Consider the following 6347-nt stretch of genomic DNA (forward strand, 5'->3'; position numbering starts at 1 on the left):
GGGATGATGAAAAAGTTTTGAGTATGGATAGTATTGATGAGTATACAGCATTGTGGATGTGTTTAATGCCATGGAATTGTATACATTCAAATGATTAAAATTATATTGTTATATATATTTTACCACAATAAAAAATAAGATTGGTGGATGGATAGATATATGCTCAAGCACGTATAGTAAAGTGATGAGTTCAGATTCGAGCACACTGATGTTGAGATACCTGTGATATATCTTACTGGAATTGCCCAATAGTAGGTTATTTGTATCTGTGGGTGTAGAGCTTGGTGAAGAGATCAGGGCTGTAAAACTTCCTTATAATTGCTGCTTGGGACATATACAGCCCACCTCACAAGACTAGTGTTAGATCTGTGTTTTTGTGTCGTGGTTGGCGGTATTGCCCAGTGGTGCAAGTAATTTTGGGATAGTGCGTTACTCCAGACTGTTTACTGGAGGAAGCAGGGAAAGGAGAGAGTGAAGCTTCTCTCTGTCTAGTCAGTCCTCTGGGAACTGGTTTGGACCACATATGTTACAGTAGAACGCTGAGGGGCGGAGGCGCGGGGGTGAGGACAGGAAGGACTTTTCCCAGCTGCTGGCAGTTCTGTACAGAGGCAGCCTGCAACTGTCAGCCCCATCAGGATTGTCTCAGCGGCAGAGTCACCTTGCCCGAGGTGCCACCCCTCCAAAGGCAGTCCATATCTAATGACTAATAAGTATAAAAAGGCATGGCCATTTCAGCCTAAAGTCAGATAACTCTGATGGGCCATTTTAGCTCCAGAGGCCCCGTGGGGCTGCCCAAGGCGGCGATCAGGCCTACATCACAGCTCAACTTCCCCGCATCCCTCCTCCCACAGGTACAGATCCAGACCACTCCAGAATAAACCTCCTGCACACTAAACTCCAGCCTCGGAGTTGGAATCCAACCTGTGACAGGGGTCTGAATAGATAACCAAGCTCCTTTGACTCCACTATCATCCCAAACCATGCTGACTGGCTCTCTGCAGACAGACCCTAACTGAACCACAGACCACTGCATTCTCACGTGTACTGGTGAGTAGCTAACGGCTATTTCCTGTTTTACAAAAGAGAATGTTAACAGGCTTCAACGAATCCAGTTGGACAAGTGACAAAGAGACTATCATGTGTTCAGCAAATAATTCCATGTTAGCTGCCCCAGAGATCCCCACGGCGAAAGCCATTAAGCCTTGTTATGTTTTATCTTCTTTCTGCTGCAACCCTGAAGTGTTTGCTGACATCTGAAGTCTGGTAAGAATCGTGGTCCCCCAGCCAAATTTCTGAATCTTTAGGCAAATGCACGGCTGTTCCATTCTGAGTCAGGTGTTCTGATCAGCTAATCCATTCTAAACAGACTTGCTTCTGGATATAAAGGGGAAGAAAAAGCAAACCTCTTCAAACTTCAGGGTTACAAAAATTGTGCTATTAAAAGTTCCCAGTGGAAAAACTGAATGGTCACAGAAGACAGGCTTTACTAATAAAAATAAATATATTTGAGACTTAGATGTATTGGTATGAATCAAATTAACCAAGATTTGGGTACAAAAAATTGCTCATTCAACACCTTTTCGAAGGATTTAGTTTCGTTTTCTTTTGCTGGGTTTGTTTCCACCTTTGCACACTCTTCCTCCACAACAAATTCAAGGCCCAGCAAGTTAAGCGAAGTGCACCTTGCATTGTACTCTAATCTCAACACATAGATTGCTTAACAAGGATGGAGATGCATAAACCTTTATAAATAAGTGGGATTTTATATGGATTGTTTAAAATCGTAGCTGCCTGATGAACAGTAGCTAGTGTTTATTGAGCACTATGTGCCACTCACTGTACTGTTATTATGTATTATCCTGTTTAAATCCTCCCAACCCACCTGAGATAGGTAAGACTTCCATGTATGTGAATGATGCCTCTCACAGTAGTGCTACATGGTAGCCCTGGGGATAGGCTTTTTTTTTTCTTTTCTTCCTTTCAGATGAGGACATAGAAGCATAGAATGATTCAACCCCTTGCCACCAACTCACGCAGTTGGCGCACGATACTGACAGGCCTCAAACCAGGCTGATCGGACTAAGTCAGGGTTCTTACTAACTGCACTGTAACTTGTCTTCTGCTAGATGTCACAGGTTTTAGCTAGGGCAGGATACATAGTCTCTATTACCTTAACTTCTTCTATTCTTTTGTTTGCCTTTCTATGTACAAATTATTATTTATTATGTATATGATGTAATATTATTAATTTTAATTAATGTTAATTAAAGCCTAAATTATATGATATATATCAGAACTGTGAGTTGCAGAGAACTATACTTTTTTTGATTTTTTAAATTAGTTTCGAGTCTACAGTACATTGGTTAGACACTAGTTTATAAAACGATCCCCCTAATTGCTCTTTCTCTCCTCTGGCTCTCCACCTAGCCATTACATTAATGCTAACTGGGTTCCCTATGCTGTGCTCCCCATTCCAGTGACCATCTATCAACTACCAATTTGTATTTCTTTAAACCTTTCTCTCAGCCCTCCTTCTCCTCTGGCCGTCACCAGATTGTCCTCTACATTTGCGTCTGTTTTCGATTAGTTTATTCTTTTTGTTCCTTAGATTTCGCATATAAGTGAAATCATATGGTATTGATCTTTCTCTGTCTGACTTATTTCGCTCAGCATAATGACCTCTAGGTCCATCCATGTCATTGCAAATGGAAGGATTTCATTTTATGGCTGAGTAATATTCCACTCTGTCTTTGTTCTAGTTGTTCTCTTTGCCTTCACTATCCTGTACATCTCTGCCTACTGAAATCCTGTTATCGTTTAAGGCCTGGCTCAAATGCTTATAAAATTTTCCCTGGACCCATCCTTCCTCTAGCAGAATTGACCATATTCTCCCTTTGTGACTACAGTACTCTGTACCTGGATATTTTTTTTTTCTTTCCCAAGATAGAATAGTAACAGCATTCAAAAATGTTTAATGAACGCTACTCTAGTATCCCTAACATTGAGTAGGAACATGTGTTCCTCTTCTTCCTTGGGAAGGGGAAAGGAGCATTTTCTCCTGCCCTTGACCCTTTGACCCGCCAAACCCTATCTCTTTTTTTTTTTTTTTTTTTGCTTTTCCTTCATCCTCTATACTTGGATTTGTTTATACTTACACTATCTTCCATGTTGAAATGTAACCCATCCATTTGTCCCTTTCTCCTTGGGACTCTAAGTTCCTCAAGAGAAGAATGGAGTTTCACTCATCTCTATATCCCTCTCTATGGCATCTAGCACTGTGCCCAGCACGTAAGTGCTCAGCAAAGTTCAAAGCAATTCTTTTGTGACCTACCAGAGCAATCTATTGGATGTGTATTTCTATAAGATTTAGTTCAGGGAAAGAAAAGCTCTTATCAATTGTATAAATGTGTAGGATATAATTCAGAATGTATTTATTAAAATTAAAGTGACTATTTATTGAAGAAATAAAAAATTAATTAGTCCTTTTCAAAATGACTGCACATAATATACGAAACTTTATATGTTAGCTCTTTCATTTGCATTCTGAGGAAAGGTTTCCATTTCAGAGAGAAAAATACCACGAGCTTAAATAAAATGTACCATAATGACTGTACTGGGGTAATGATAAATCTTGCATCATAGGTTATGCGATACTATATTAAAGACATGCATTCTAATCATTTTGGAAGTTGTATGATATAGTAAATTATCACATAAAGAAATCTCAATGTAGTCTAAATGCACTTGTTTCTCTCATATTAAAACATATGAAATTAGAACTTTAGGCCAAAGCAATTTTTTTCTTAAATGTTTTACTAAATTTGGAGAGATGGTCAACATTTATACTTACACTCTTTGAACACAACGAGTTCATTCATCTAGATGGAATAAGAGGAAAACAAAGCCTCCTCATAATAGTCAAAGCTGATGACATAACAGTAATACTTACATGGTCCCTGACAGGACATTTTCGTTCTTCTTTTATATAATCATATCAAATTGGTAATCTGGTCCCCAAGGCTACTCTAAATCATAAAAAGAAAAATTTGAAAAGGAAAAAGAAGTTCTGAAATAATGAGATGTGTCAATTGTCAGCAAGGGAAGGACAAATATCAAAGTAGCGTAAACACTAAAAATAAAGCAAAGCTGAGCCATATTAGCGTGGAGGCGAGACCGCAGGCACTAATGACTCTCCTCAACCTCAACCGTCCTGCATTTACACTGGCCGATACAATGACTGGTGTTCATGTTGGTAAGCCAGAGTCATCGAGAACGCCTTGAAATATATTCAGTATCCACTGTTTCAAGGTTAGCAAATAAGTGATAAACTTAAGATGTTCCAACTTTTAATTAAAATATAACAGATTTTTTTTTTGAAAAATTCAGGAATTCAGAACTCATTAGGGTTCAGATAGTAAAGGTTTTACTATTTTGGGACTTTCTACTATGGAAAATGTAAAGCCTATCATGACTAATAATTTTCTTAATTTTTAGAAAGGCAAACTTTCTAATGCCATTAGGTCTCACTGTCTCTACTAATTCAAATTCAGCTTAAGCATTACTACTTTTTACATTAGTTCATCTCTGACTACACCTAACTTGAAGTACAACACGTTATCTCAAAAATCACTTTTACTTGGCGTGGACAATCCTGCAAACACACTTTCAGATAAAAGCATGATAGTGTATTGCTAAAAATAAAAGGGATAGTCTAATTTTTATGCTTTCCCCCCCTCCCCCATCCTCACATTTGGTTTAAAAATCGATACTAAAGAAATCTAATTTATATAATGTATGCTATTGCCAAGTAGCACCAGTAGTATCTTAATGGTAATTATTTACATCTGGTAAGACTTCAGGTCTCACTGAACACATTTTCTCTTCATATCTTATAAACATTAGGAATTTAAGGTCACATCCTTTATAATCACACATAAACTAACAAGCCAGAGAATTATTCAGTGTTTCCAGTTTGCTATTTTACCTTCTGACAAGTTCTATAAAAGAGAAGAGAATAAACTAACTTGCATTACATGCAAGATGTTGCCTACACAAATGCCAGAAAGGGAAGTGAAATGAACAGCCGGAACATATGGCTGTGAGCTGACAGCATAAAGAAACTAGCTCCGCATGAGCAACAAGGAACATCTTGAAATGTACAAGACATATGTGTTTTAGGAAGAAGACTGAAGTGTTTCATAATAAAAACAGGACAAAGTGAACTATGAGTGCTGAATAAAGTTTTAATTAAAAATGGATTTTTAGCCTTCAATGTGAATATACAATATGCTTCACAGATGGATCTTATATTTAAACCTTATCCAAACCAAAAAGTAAGTGAGACAAATAAAGCTTCTGAAAATGGCATAGAGGCTAAAATGTATGTAAATAATAGAGAGTACTGGTACAAACAAACAAGGAAGGAAGAACAACCCTTCTGTCATCCATTTTCTGCTTGCACATTGCATAAGCAGATCATATAACCTACCTTTGGTGCAAACACGTTTCTCTTCAGTTTAAATATATAATAGTCACGCACATTTAGGAAACAACCTAAACGTCCTACCACAAAGAAATGGTCAAATTACTCCGTAGTATATCAATGCAGCATTAGATGATCATTTAAAAATTCATTTATGCATCATTTTAGAAAAATAAAGAAATATGTATGAATTAACATTATAGTAAATACAGAATTTGTAAAAAAAAAAAAGAAACTTGGCAGAAATGCATGGAATACTACAATAAAATATACGAAAATGTTACCAAGTTATCTCATTTTTACTTTCATGTGAGTACTTCTATACATCTTCCAATTTTTATGCACTATTTATTAACATTTGAAAAGTCCAGTTAAAGTCGAACTAGTTACTTAGAAAACCTGATATAAAATAACAATGATTTTAAGTTTATCGGGAAATGTTTTTATATAAGTCTTTGATGCCTGAGCTATGGTGGTCTTTACCTATATAGTTTCATTCTTGTCCCAAGGCAAGAAGGAATTACCTCTAAAATGCACTGACTATAGACAAACAATGAATGACACACAGACATGGAGAAGATGAAGATGTGACAATTACACTCTTTGTGTACACAAGACCAATGGCTATACTTTCTATTTTTTCCTTGGGGGAGGGGGCGGGGCCGAGAAAAACAACTTCTAAACCAAACATAAAAGACTAAAGCTCTTTCCGATGCATTTAAACAGCATGAGTTTAAGCTGGAAAATCTCTGGCAATGACTTTAGTGTTTGAAAGTATCTTAATGCCAGGAAAAACTCTACTATTACAAAATGTTTATTTTTTAAAGTTCAGCTGAGGTTTGAGTTTTATGGAAGATCTTTAAGA

The sequence above is a fragment of the Pteropus vampyrus genome, unplaced genomic scaffold (genome assembly GCF_000151845.1).
Source record: "Pteropus vampyrus isolate Shadow unplaced genomic scaffold, Pvam_2.0 Scaffold135, whole genome shotgun sequence".
NCBI classification, from domain to species: Eukaryota; Metazoa; Chordata; class Mammalia; order Chiroptera; family Pteropodidae; genus Pteropus; species Pteropus vampyrus.